Source organism: Lepisma saccharinum, chromosome 13, assembly GCF_977018435.1.
Source record: "Lepisma saccharinum chromosome 13, izLepSacc3.1, whole genome shotgun sequence".
Taxonomy (NCBI): domain Eukaryota; kingdom Metazoa; phylum Arthropoda; class Insecta; order Zygentoma; family Lepismatidae; genus Lepisma; species Lepisma saccharinum.
Window position 1 is genome coordinate 47,562,208 of NC_139241.1, and position 13,301 is coordinate 47,575,508.

At 40.9% G+C, this 13,301-nt stretch overlaps 1 protein-coding gene across 2 annotated transcripts in view; it reads left to right on the forward strand.

The window, feature by feature from the left end:
• LOC145996944 (toll-like receptor 1) overlaps window positions 1–13,301 on the forward strand; it is a 105,212-nt gene that overhangs the window by 66,077 nt on the left and 25,834 nt on the right. Inside the window, exon 2 of one of the 2 annotated variants that reach the window (XM_083133531.1) lies at window positions 8,351–8,584. The exons of the other annotated variant lie outside the window; for it this stretch is intronic. The gene's annotated coding sequence lies outside the window, so the exon portion shown is untranslated. The remainder of the gene's footprint in view (window positions 1–8,350; window positions 8,585–13,301) is intronic. 2 annotated transcript variants of the gene reach the window in all.

Here is a 13,301-nt window from a genome sequence, read left to right on the forward strand (position 1 = left end):
GGAAACCTGGAGGTTGCTAGCTATTAGATTAAAATTATGTGGTTAATTCAGAATAGATTTAGGTTTCCTTTGAACAAACCCTTTAGATTGGATAGACACATGAATTTAGTTAGCTATTAGATTAGGTTTTATATTGGTAATTAATAATATAATTAAATTTTCCTTTGGTAGAAAATATTTAGATTGGAAAGTACTCTAAGCTTCCCTTTGTTAGACACATGGCTAACGTGAGTTTGTTTTCTGTTTCAAGCGAAACAAGAGTCGCCTTGTGTTTACGCAACACAAGGACCGTAGTTCCAGCCTCACCCATATCACTCATGATGTGGGCGCTGCTCCTCACGTCAGACTGTATCTCCCAATTGTTGGAGGTAAATGTGGAAGCATTTGGGAAACCTGGAGGTTGAAATTATGTGTTTAATTTAGAATAGATTTAAGTTTTCTTTGAACGAACCCTTTAGATTGGATAGACACATGAATTTAGTTAGCTATTAGATTAGGTTTCATATTGATAATTAATAATATAATTTGGTTTTCCTTTGCTAGAGAGGATCTATATTGTAAGGTACTATAAGCGTCCGTTTGTTAGACACATGGCTAACTTGAGTATGTTTGTTGTTTGAAGCTAAACAGTAGTCGCCTTGTGTTAACGCAGCACAAGTACTGTAATTACAGCCTCACCCATATCATGATGGACTAAGTTTTTCTTTGGTAGAATTTATTTAGATTGGCAGGTATTCTAATTATACTTTGTTAGACGCGTGGCTAATGCGAGTGATTGTTTTATTGATTTGGTGTTTTAAGTTCACTTTATGCACAGTAAGACTAATCGGGACTGGACCTACAGTTTAAAGTGGAGTCCGATCCCCTATGTGCCTCCACCGGATATCGAACCCTGGACCCGTTGATTAGCATGGTTAATGTTAGTTTGTTGGGTTTTTTATTTATTTACTTTATTTTAATTCACATTTATGCCACTTTTGGCTATTTGCTTAGATGGGGATGAGTAATGATTTGATGAAATTTATGAATGTACACTCACAAACATTCATGCCTGAACCGGGATTCAAACCGGGAATTATTTTTTTTTTCCTTTTTAATTGAAACCAGATTCGACTTGTTTTTATGCAGCACAAGGATCGTAGTTACAGCCTCGGGCGCTTCTCCTCATGTCAGACTGTATTTCCTTAGAGGTGAATATTGTAACATTTGGGAATCCTAGAATTACCTATTTCATGAGAATATAGTGTTATTTCATAATAGATTTAATTTTTTTTATGGAAAGTAATTATAGATTCAAACGTTTTCTTGAGATCTTTTTGTAGACACGTGGTTTTAGCTATTAGGGTATTATGCTTAATTTATAATAGATATAGGTCTTTATTTTTATGTAAAGTATGAATTTAGAATAGAATGTATATATTATAACCAAACATTTATGGTGGTGTTGGTGGGGGTCTAGGCCATTTTGCGTCAGTTATCTTTGTCTTTGTGCTAGTCCTCCTCCGTGTCCGTGCCACGGACTGCGGGACCGCATGAGTTCGAGTCCACCTGGGTTCAGTCTCTGGGTTCTCGACCTGTTTATAGGGCCGGTGGCAACCCACCATCGTGAGGAAATTGGGGAGCTACGAGTGAGTAGCGTAATCCGGTCTCTAAAATCTCCTATAACGGCTGGGATTTCGACGTGTTGACCCCACGTCACCCCATTACCGGTTGAAGAACTCCACACCTCTAGGTAGGATTGTGGGATGGAGACTGGCAGTCGGGAGACAGGCCAAGGCCCTTTAAGGACTGTCGCGCCACGGATTATTATTATTATTATCTTTGTGTGAACATTTTGGCCTCAGCACTCTTTGTGCTATTATTGTTCCACTTGCTTGAATAGTTATCGCCTTTTAAAAATGTGAAATGACACAATTTTTACATCTCACACGGCCGCCATTACATCTGCATTCGTGACCTAGAGGTCGCTTTCCGATAATAATTCAGTATTCGATAACTTGATAAAATCACTCAAAACATAGATATGCCGATCTACAATATTTGATAACTTGATAAAATCACTCAAAACATAGATATAGCGATCTACAATATTCAAAATTATTGTCGATTTGAAAAATATTTAGTAAAAACTTTTTTCCTCGCTCCGCTGATAGTAGTGAATAAGAATAATAATAACATTTGCATACATCAAACAAGCAGGGCCGGGCGATTACCTGAGGCATCCTCCTTGATTAGAGACAAATACTAAGCATGGCTATTTATGTGTTTGAATTTATTTTTAGGTCCACTTTATGCACAGAAATGCAAACAGAGACGACCTACTATCTGTTCTAAAAAAGAGTTTGGATTTATTGTTGTCCAGAATTAATTGAAGTTACTGCTGGATAACTTGCAAAATCATGTAGCAATTGAAGATAAGAGATTATTGTTATTTTGATGCCATTATAATAATAACCCATGGCTCGACAGCTCCCGAAGGGCCAAGGCCGATCTCCCGACTACCAGTCTCCCTCCCACAATCCTACCTAGAGGTTTGGAGATCTTCAGCCAGTAATGGGGTGACGTGTGGTCAACATGTCGAACCCCCAGCTGTTGTAGGAGATTTACGAGACCGCATTACGCTACTCACTCGTAGCTCCCCAATTTTCTCACGATGGTGGGTTGCCACCAACCCTACACACAGGCCGGGAACCCAGGCGAACTCGAACCCATGCCGTTCCGCAGTCGGAGTCCAAAGCACAGCACCTTAGACCGCAGGGCCACGGAGGAGACTTTTGATGCCATTATGTAGGCATTAAACAAACACATACTCACATACCTAAAATAAACATGTTCTTTAACAGTAACACTCAAAGCATTTTTAAAATAGGGCTATTATTTTTCGTCATCAAAACCGTAAATATAATGGCAATAATTTACATTGGACCAGGGTGAGAAGTAGAAGAAGCAGGGTGGAAAAGAGGGTGCATCACCTCGCCCGGGTGAAAATTTTATCTCAAGCCGCTCCTGCAAACAAGTTAGCAGATCCAAAGAACACATGCAGAAAATCAGTTGAAACCTATCTGGCAGTTGTTTAATTTTAATGACCGATTGACCAAAATAACAAAATCAGGTACCGTGGACGGTCCGTTACCCCCGCGATAAGGTGATGATTTTTGTGTCATTTATGAAGATATGTTCTATACGAACGAATTTTGTTGTTTTTAGCTTTAGGAGATGTTTATAGTGGAGTAATGAGAGTTTTTTGGTGGTGACTATTTATGACGTCATTTTCCTCGTTGTGATATGAAGGAACATTACGTTATTTGTGTTTTGTAACTTGGAGCCGTGTTGGAAATATCTGAGATTGAAGGTTGGCAACCCTGGTGTTACGTCAGGCCGCACAAGATTTACAGCAGACTATGTTTCGGTTCATGTCACATGGTACTAGGATTTTGTTTGCAAGGTGGGCGTGCGTTTTTAGTTTAGTAAGTGCTATTCATTGAAAATGCATATTGGGGAGTGTATCGACATTTTCAGTATCGTGGCGTTCTTCGGCCGGGCAACCACGTAGCAGAAAATGCATAGTACTTTTTAAAATTATATATTCTCGTTCGTATTGGAAATGGTTGTGGCATGTTTTTACAATACCGGACGGTTCCCCAATTTCTTTCATTTTTCGCATAGTCAATAATTTAGGCCTCGTAATCACGAATCTGCAGTTAACATTTGGCGCTGACGTCATGCACGGGTAGCCCCACAAATCATTCACGGATAGCCCCACGAACCATGCACGGTTAGGTTAGGTTAGGCAAACATAGTTAAAATTTGGGCTCGTAGTAATGTCAGGATACGCCAGGAGTGTTAGTTTTGCTGCTGTTTGGGAATTTTTTACGGGGAAAATGAGCAATAGTAGTCTGGAATGGGAGTTTCTTGTGTTTACGCGGGTCATACTTTGCGATCAAATATCCCCGTTATTTGTGATTTCCTAACGCTGGAACTACTTTTATATTACGTAAAACGTTGAAATCAGTCGATTAAAATAGATAGACATAATTCTCGAGGGGGTACAGTTGGTCGACGGCCCCCAAAATCAAGCGAACAGTGGCGTAGCAACATATCGCGAGGCCCTGGGAGAGATTTTATTGCAAGGCCTTCATCCGTTCTTTAATAATCCTCCCTTGGTAACATTCATTTGACACCTTTCGTTGCTAACGGGGGGTTATTTACAACCCCAGAAGTTTCGTGTACAATTGAAACATGATATACAGGCTAGTTCTTTCCCTAAGTATTAATATAAGATGCATTACTTATTATATTGCTATTTATTTAATTATTACAATTTTGATTACGACCGAATCCATACACATATACTTCCAAGGAGAATTTTCACATGCTCCTCTACAATGTTCTCACAATTTCAGATTCCCGTCGTCATCATCATCATCATCGAAGTCATCCCTTTCTTTCAAAATTTGACACACAAAAGTAACGAATTCGTTGTCAGTCATTTATTTCAATGCCATTTTGCATAAGTTTAGAACAGAATTCTCGCACGGGTTGAAAGTAACAGAGGTGATATACCACCACAGAGGGTCGCTTTTTAGCACCAAAAATGTTATTTCCAACAGCGGACTGCACCTTTTAATAAAGATCATCACAGAAAGAGATTAAGTAATCGTGCTTGAACATTTTCGCAGGAATACCAACATCACAACAAAAAGAAAATTACGCTGGGGTGGTGCACCCACCCCGTTAACTTGTAAGGATTAAATTTGAAATCTCAATATGAATCGATAATAAATCTTCAGGGATACGTCAGCAAATTATCATATTTAAATTATAAATTACAAACGAAAATGATACTAAAAAAATTCACCCACCCTAAAAAATGGTTCTGTTCTCCTGGAGCTGAAATCTGAAGCTGTAGAAAGGAAGGAAGAACTGCTAATATTATCCGTGCCCTACTTGAGTTGAAAACAACGCAAGTATTTAAATGACTCACACTTGCTTCGTGGAAGTTGGTGGTACCTTATTGCTAACATTAAAAATCGGGAGTGCTTTTTATTCAAGAAAATAATACATGGGTAAAAATATCAAAGCAAGTTTGTATGAATGAATGAAACACCCTCCCTTGCCCGGGAAAACAAATGCTACCACTACCTAAATAGAGGCGGCAAAATCTCCCTCGGACAAGCGAAATAGCGTTACGGTCCAGGTTAAGTTCGTGTGTAGGAACCGGTGACCAACAGTGCATAGTAATAAGCCATATCGAATAAAAACAAAGACATATGTACTTTCAAATTACCACCTCTTTACCTGTAGCCGGGATGCGGCTAGCTGTATACCTGAAAATCACGGGTAGCGACATGCATACGAAAATGATATAGCCCAAAATTAACATGAAAATAAAAAGTATATTCTATTCATAACCAACAAAAATGGAATCATTACAGGTCCCCACACTTGCACTCTCACATTCTCTCTCAGATTCAATCCTCATGGGGTCATCGACACAAGAAATTATACATGACATGCACAGGTTTTATGACGACAAGCCCTAATTATTGCATTCTCAATTAATTTTATCTTACTTTTTGTCTAATCAGGTCATTTGTGATTTTGCTCCAGTGCTACTTAAATCCTAGCCAGCCCTTACTTAAGTTCACCTTTTGTTTTTTTAAAAAAGAAACTAGTCGGCGCGGTGACAATACATTACTTGACCAGTATAAACAAAGGCGTCTCAACGGCAATTACATTCACGTGGGCGGACGTTTTCCTTTTACAAGACCTCACGTGGTTCCAAACATAACAAATAACCTCCGTTGAGTGGCGCAAACATATACTCTCTAGCAGGCGGGACTTAAACCCTTCGCCGCGACGAGCAATTCACATTACCAGGCAAATACTTTAACAAATAATCACATATGCGACCGGACATAGCTAGCAGCGACACAGCGCTGACACATAAAAATGAACAAACCTCAAGTAGAATATGCAATTAAGCGGGCGGCGCTTTACTCTAATAGTACGCACTTTAAACAAATACAAAGGAGCACAAACAACAATGAATTTAAGATCATAAAAAAATATCACAAGGAATAAGAAAAATTGACCTGAGACGAATAGATTACAAATGACAAGCGCGACGGGAGTTCGATATAAAATTTCGAGTTGAGTGGGCGTTTTCAAAATGTCGACGAATTTCAAGGGCGTTCTCTAAATCAATCGGGCCGTCACGTGTTAAGGTTCACACAGATGAATACTTTACCATCTCTCAGCTTCCAGGGTGCATCCAGGCGTCTTTATGGGCGATTGAAACACATAGTATCCACGCGAAAGGTTCCTTTGGTCGCGACGATGAAGATGCGAGAAGGATTCAAACACCTAGTTTCCCGGCTCCTCTTCCTCTCGGGATCGGTGGATCTCCGTGGTATGGCGCGGTTCGGACGTCGCATCTGAGCGGTCGTTGTAGGCGTCGTCGGGGCGTCAACATCTCTCTCTACGTCTCTCTGTCGCGGCTGGTAGGCGTCGTCGGCGTCGTCGGGGCGTCAACGTGGCGGATGGTAGGCGTCGTCGGCGTCGTCGGGGCGTCAACATCTCTCTCTACGTCTCTCTGTCGCGGCTGGTAGGCGTCGTCGGGGCGTCAACGTGGCGGATGGTAGGCATCGTCGGCGTATCAATAGGGCGGCGTTCGACGTTCTCTCTCTCTCCATGGCGGCGGATAGGCATCGTCGGCGTATCAATAGGGCGGCGTTCGACGTTCTCTCTCTCTCCATGGCGGCGGATAGGCATCGTCGGCGTAGCTTCTTCTGACATCAGGCGAATCGACGTAACGCCCTCATCTCTCTTCTCCCTCTAGCCCGCCATAGTTTCCGGTGTTCCTCGTTTCTCAAAAATTATAAATGGCGTAAGGTAATCACGGAAACAGTTTCGCTTCAACTTCCCCCAGCGGTTGAGGTAGGCGCACTCGTGTAGACTTACTGCCTATCACACACACTGGTGTTCGCACAACACGACAAAGTCCACTGTACACGAAAGGTAGCACGGAGCTGCTCTCCCTACAAGGATCGCGGTAAGACTGTGTGTCGAAAAACCATGTCCTTCGTTTTATTTAGATTTTGAAAAACGACGCTATGCGATCGTTGAAGCGACGCTTCCGAAGAGGTCAGTCCACTTTGCTCTATTGTCTCCCAAGTGGGACGAGCCGTGCTCGAAGTTGAGTTTGTGCGGATTAAGCTTCCGCCTGGCTGTCGCCCATAGCTCAATAGCAATCGCTGTCCACAAACTGATCAATTAGAACCGATTTGATCTGGCGTCCGTAATTGTCGCTTGATCGTGACGAAACTCCACACATCCGTCCTTGCACACATGCCGCTGCGCTGGTATAAGTTTCACATGAATCTGACCGTTGGAAACCGAGATATTTAAATGTTTGTCATTACGGTCGAATTTCCTAAGCTTTAGACGCATAGCGTGACCCTTCAGGTGCTCACCCTTAACACAAGCGAATGTCTCGTTCCTCCCGTCGGCTTGGCAAAAAATCAAATATGTATTCTTACAACTTAAAACTCTCAACGCTTTGAATCAACACGTCTTTTTACCGCTACATACATGAATAATAATGATGATAATAATAATGACGGTAAATCTGACTGTCACAAGTTATCGTGAATTTTTACGTATATGTTTCACTTCAGACATACGGCAATATTTTTTACTTTCTTTGCCCCTTAGGCTTAGGCTCGTCTGCCTGTATGTTATGTCCCTGATTTGACGTATTCATTCAAATTATAACGTTTAACTAGAATTAAAGTTAGATAAAAACAGAATGTTTTAATTTCTTGTCCAGAAAGAAGAGCCCTTTCCATCTTTTTTCTCACGTCTATTTATTACATTTTTCGTATAAGCCCCTGTGGGACGCGACGCCCCGGGCGGTAGCCCACTTCGCCCACCCCTTGCTACGCCACTGCAAGCGAAATCAAGAGAATAATAAATATTAAAGAAAATAACAATACTCACTCAGTCAACACTGCCCTGCTTCCTACTACAGAATTTTTTTTTGGTAAAATTTCAGTAACCACCAAACGTCTGAAATTCCTTTATTTTCTTCTTTTTCACATTGGTACTTACATATTCTGCATTCCTAAGGATTGTTCAAGGTGGCATTTCGTTTTTTTTTTTTCCCGCAAATAATCTCAACTTTCGACATATCGAGTAATTCTTGTTTGTTCGTTTTCGCTTGCGTTACACGCAATATGGCGGAGAAATCTTGACTAGGGTTGTCGATGATCAGTGGTTATGCAGTGTTGCAATCTTCTTAATCGAAAAATGCCTACTTTCGTGTTACTGATTTTGTATTTTTTTCCAGGTTCGAAAACCCCACGAACCATGCACGGATAGCCCCACGAACCATTCACGGATAGCACCATGAACCATTCATACATAGCCCCACGAACCATTCATAAATAGCCCGACGAACCATGCACGGATAGCCCCACGAACCATGCACGGATAGCCCCACGAACCATTCACGGATAGCCCCACGAACCATTCACGGATAGCCCCAAGAACCATTCACGGATAGCCTCAGGAACCATTTCCGGTAAGGTTAGGTTAGGTAGGGTCACGTATAGGTTACAATAGTTAAAAATTGGTTTCGAAAAAAATATGCGTAGCCCCACACACCATTCTCGCATAGCCCCACGAACCATTGACACATAGCCCCACGAACCATTGACACATAGCCCCATGAACCATTGACACACAGCCCCACGAACCATTTGCGGAAACGTACCTTCTTCAGTTACAAAAACACGTGTTTGGAAACACTGACCGGGATTACGTCATCACACACAGGCAACATCCACCTGGAAGTAAATGGATGCAAGAGCTTTCGTGCATCGGTCACACATTTATATCGAAAAATAGATGATTTACCGGCAAAATTCAATGAACGATGCGAGAAAACACTTCCCCGAACTTCCACAATTATAAAGAAACTGCATTCTGTAAGTAATTTCTCCTGAAAAATTGAAGAAATACGTTTTGCGGATACGAAAATTTTACCGAACGAGCTTTTTGACAGTGCAACAATCTTGCAACGCATGAACAGGCACACAATGAATACAGCTCACTGATCAACGTTCCACCGCACGGGTTGATCGACTACAGCGCCACAAGAACAGTTTATTTTGTCAAGGCTGCAATAAGCAAAGGCAATGCAAGACATTGTTCAAAACACTCGTTTTGCTTTCAGTTGCCCCTTTCCTCCCTTCACTCTTGTTCCTTGCTCGGAACAGGGTGGGCGAAGATACCTCTACTCCGCCACACGATCTCGAATGGAATAGGATTGAAACACTTGCACAGCGCTTGCAAGCTACAGGCGCCAATCCCTTCTCTTTTCTTGCGTGTTGCAAACAGCAGCAAATGAGCACACTGCGACACGGAGACTATATTTAATCCATTAGATGAAGAAATGAAGAAAAGAAAGTATTTATCGGGGAGGGAGCAATATCCAACTTTTGCATATTAGGCCTTAAAGTGGGGGGTGAGAATTAAATTAAACGTTTTGGGGGGGGACAATAATCAACTGTTGAATATCATTGTTAAGTCTTAGATTATGGCGGGTATTCTAGTTAGGGGCTATTGAACATTCAATTCAGGCGAGTGGGGCATCCAATTATTGTGTATTACTATTGTCTTAGAAATTCTGATGTGAGGAGTGAGAATTATTTGTCTTGGAGAAGCACAGTAAGTCTATAATTGGAAATTTTGGTGTGAGAATTGAGTATTAAATTTAAATGGGGGAAATATGAAGCTCTTCGTAAAGTGTTAAATCTTAAGATTGTGAAGGAACTTCTGTAGTGTGGGAGAGTTCGAATATTATATGTATTTTGGAGATTTGAGGGCAGTGGTGGCTCAGTCGGTAACGCGTCTGACTACCATGCTAAAGGTCCCGGGATCGATCCCCGGCCGGTTCAAATCCGGGAACTTTTCTAACGGTGGAAGCGGCCCCGGCGCCCACCCAGCGTCGAATACCATGGGTACCTGGGGGAAACCCTGGGGGGTAAAGGCGGTCAGGGGCGTGATGCTGATCACATCACCCCCACTCACGACCGGATCAAGAAAGTGTGGGGCGTTACCCCCACACCCCCTATACGCCTTCATGGCGTAGTGCTATGCACAGGGGAACACTTTACCTTTACCTTTTACTTTCCTTGGTATATAAGGTTAAGTAGGCCTATAGTGCAGGGGTAAAAGTGGCAAAAAGTGGGGAGGTAACTGCCCTCCTAATCGCCGCCATTGCTCGTGAGCTAAGTAAGGAAGAATAAAGAGAGTGGCCCAGGGTGTGGCTGGGAAAACTTGCCCTTGGATCGGCATGCCCTTTCTGTTTGAAAATGTCCGCACAAATAAGATCTGTGGATTTTAAACAATATAGGTATATATTTTTAAATATATATTCCTTTGAATTCAATTTATGTCTCCCAGGGACGCGCGTTTGCAGATGATGCTATATTTTACCATTACCAAACACAGGGTGGTAACATGTGCTAGGTTTAAAATAAATCCGTTATGCTAGGGTTTGCATCCTTTCGTCAATTAAAAGTAGGTTCGTTTGACTGAACCTGACGTCGAAGACACCTAGTAGCAACCGGCCACACTACTTAGGGCTTTCTTTCAAATGTGATAAGTGAAAATTGACAGGGGGGTCAAGGACCGGAGACTGCCCAGTTCGGCAACAGATCCTTGAGTACCCCTTGATTATCGCTGAAACCAGTGGTACCCAAAGAGAAGGGTAATAGTGGCCAGACTGCGCCATCGAAATTTGTGGGGGGGGGGTTGCCCTTAAAATAATTCGAAATTCAACATTTAATATATTTTTCTAAAATAAATGTAAAAAACCTTTAAACCTTAGATGCATCATATTTAACCCCTACTAGATGAGGAAAAGGAGGTATTTAGGGGCAGGAGTGCCCTCAGGCGGGTTTGCGGACTCACGTTGCGTCCGCTCAACTTTTTGGGGGATAATTTTTTGTGATGGAAATTTGACGTGAACAGTACAGCCTTGGACAAAAGTTGAATTACGATATCAACTAACCACTGCTGCTCTATAAATAGCAATTTCTAAATCGTCAAGCAAATTGTAACGTAATATGTATTATCGAAGGGGGGAGGGGATGGGGTCTTAAATCAACACGTGGATTCTGGTGGTGGATCGAGGATTAAACGTTTGAGGGGACAATATCCAATATTCATTTCTAGTCTGTGATATCCAACTCCTGAATATCCGTGTTAAAGCTTATTTTATGCCAGGAATTTTGGTTAGGGGGACTTGGCATTAAATTTGGGAGGGGCATTACTATTGCGTCTGAAACTGTTGCAGAAAATCTGGCGTGGGGACTGAGATATTTATTTATTTATTCATTTATTTATTGGAGGAGTTATATGTTGTATCTACTGTTAAATAAATACCAACGGTAGGCTAAGTCTAAAATTTTGGTGGGAGGATTGGATATTAAATTTGAGAGGGGGGGAGATATGAAGCTCTTGATAAAGTGTAAAATCTTAGATGGTCTTAAGAGATTTCTGTAGTGGAAGGAGGGTTCGAACATTATATTTTGGTGACTATATTTAGCAATATGGTATCCATACGTTTTCGGCGCCGAACGTGCAAAGAGAGAAGCTGGAAAAGAGTAAATATCGCGTGATCCTATTTATTTATTTGTTTGAGAAATCCTGAATACAGAGAGAATCCATTTTATAACAGGATATCAACAGAGAGAAAAATTGAAATTAACAAATGAGAAGCACGCACACATATGTAACAAGAATAATAAAATAAAAAATAAAAAATAATAATATTAAAACAATAACTAGGGTATATCAACTATTAATTTCTCTTCAGCTGCTTGATGCACGCATTTCTGAAAGCCTTCTTAGATAGATGGAAGCCTGGAGGATCATTTAGTGTATTGTACCTTGTTTGTAGCCTATAGAGAAATGACATTTGTTCTAGGGATAGCCTTGAGGCTTTTGTGTAAAATAAGTTGTTGCATTTGCGTTGGTACGTGGGATCCGGATGTGAAGATGTGGCAAGAGTTCGTTAGTGAAAAGTTGTCAATTCATGATTCTGAAAAGAAATGTTAGATCGGAAACTTGACGGCGAAGGGAAGGATCGTGAATTTGAAGAGTGGATAGAATTTCATGTTTGGAAAAGTTTGCAAGGGCTGGACATCTATGTTTGACTATTCAGATAAAGAAATTTACCACTTTGTTTGTTCTCTTTATATTGCTATCACAGACCATTGACCAAATACAGGAACCATATTCAAGAATAGGAACAACGCACGTTGTAAAGTAGGTTTTGAGGGCAGAAACATTTGTGAAATCTGTAAATTAGCCCAAGGGTTTTCATGGCTTTCGAAGTTATGTAATCTATATGGTGACTGAAAGTGAGTTTGCTGTCGAAAATGACTCCAAGATCTTTGTGCTGTTGTACAAACGGGATGATTTTGTTGCACTTATAAATTAATATTTTTGCAAGCCTGAAAAGAAATGGATGTATTTTTTTATTTTTTATTTTTGCACGCTTCGCTCGCAATTGCCGAGCGCTCCATGTCGATCATACGTCGAGAAACGCAACATTAGCGACTGCTACTCGTATTAAAATAGTAATTTAAATAAGTGCTGATAATGTAAATTTCTCTTTTGGCATAGGAGAATTAAAATTACAGCATTAACTGTCTGCTCCTTTAACATTTATTTGGTTTTATTGATCAAAATAATTTTAGCCTAAATGTTATAAAACTGTACAGTCACGTGGTTTATCCGTTTACTCATCATAACTGCCTACGCGCATTTTCGGTTGTGATCTCGATGCTTGTGGTCGTGGACTGAAGTGTTAAAACAAACGCTTGAAGTTGTTATTGTACTGTATAAAATGTTTGTTTTTCGTTCAGTTGGTGTCACGGACTGACTTGTGCGACACATTCATTTTGCGTGCGAGTGTCACAAGTGAAAAATGAGTTTAGATTTGTGGCTAAAATGGACACCTTCCAACAAGCGTGATACAACTGAAGTTGAACTTGAAGGTGCTAAAAAGATATGAACTGAAAAAAAAAATCTGACTCAATTGCTGTGAAAGCAGTGTCCATGTTAGTATAGCATTCTATTTCCTGATTGTTGAACAGTTAAATGTATTCTAAAAAACAAAATTAATATCCTTGGCTTACTACAAAGCACAATAAAATAGCGTGCAGTTCGTGCCCACAAGTAAAATTGATACGATTAAAAGATACTAGTCTACAAGAATTTTGGAT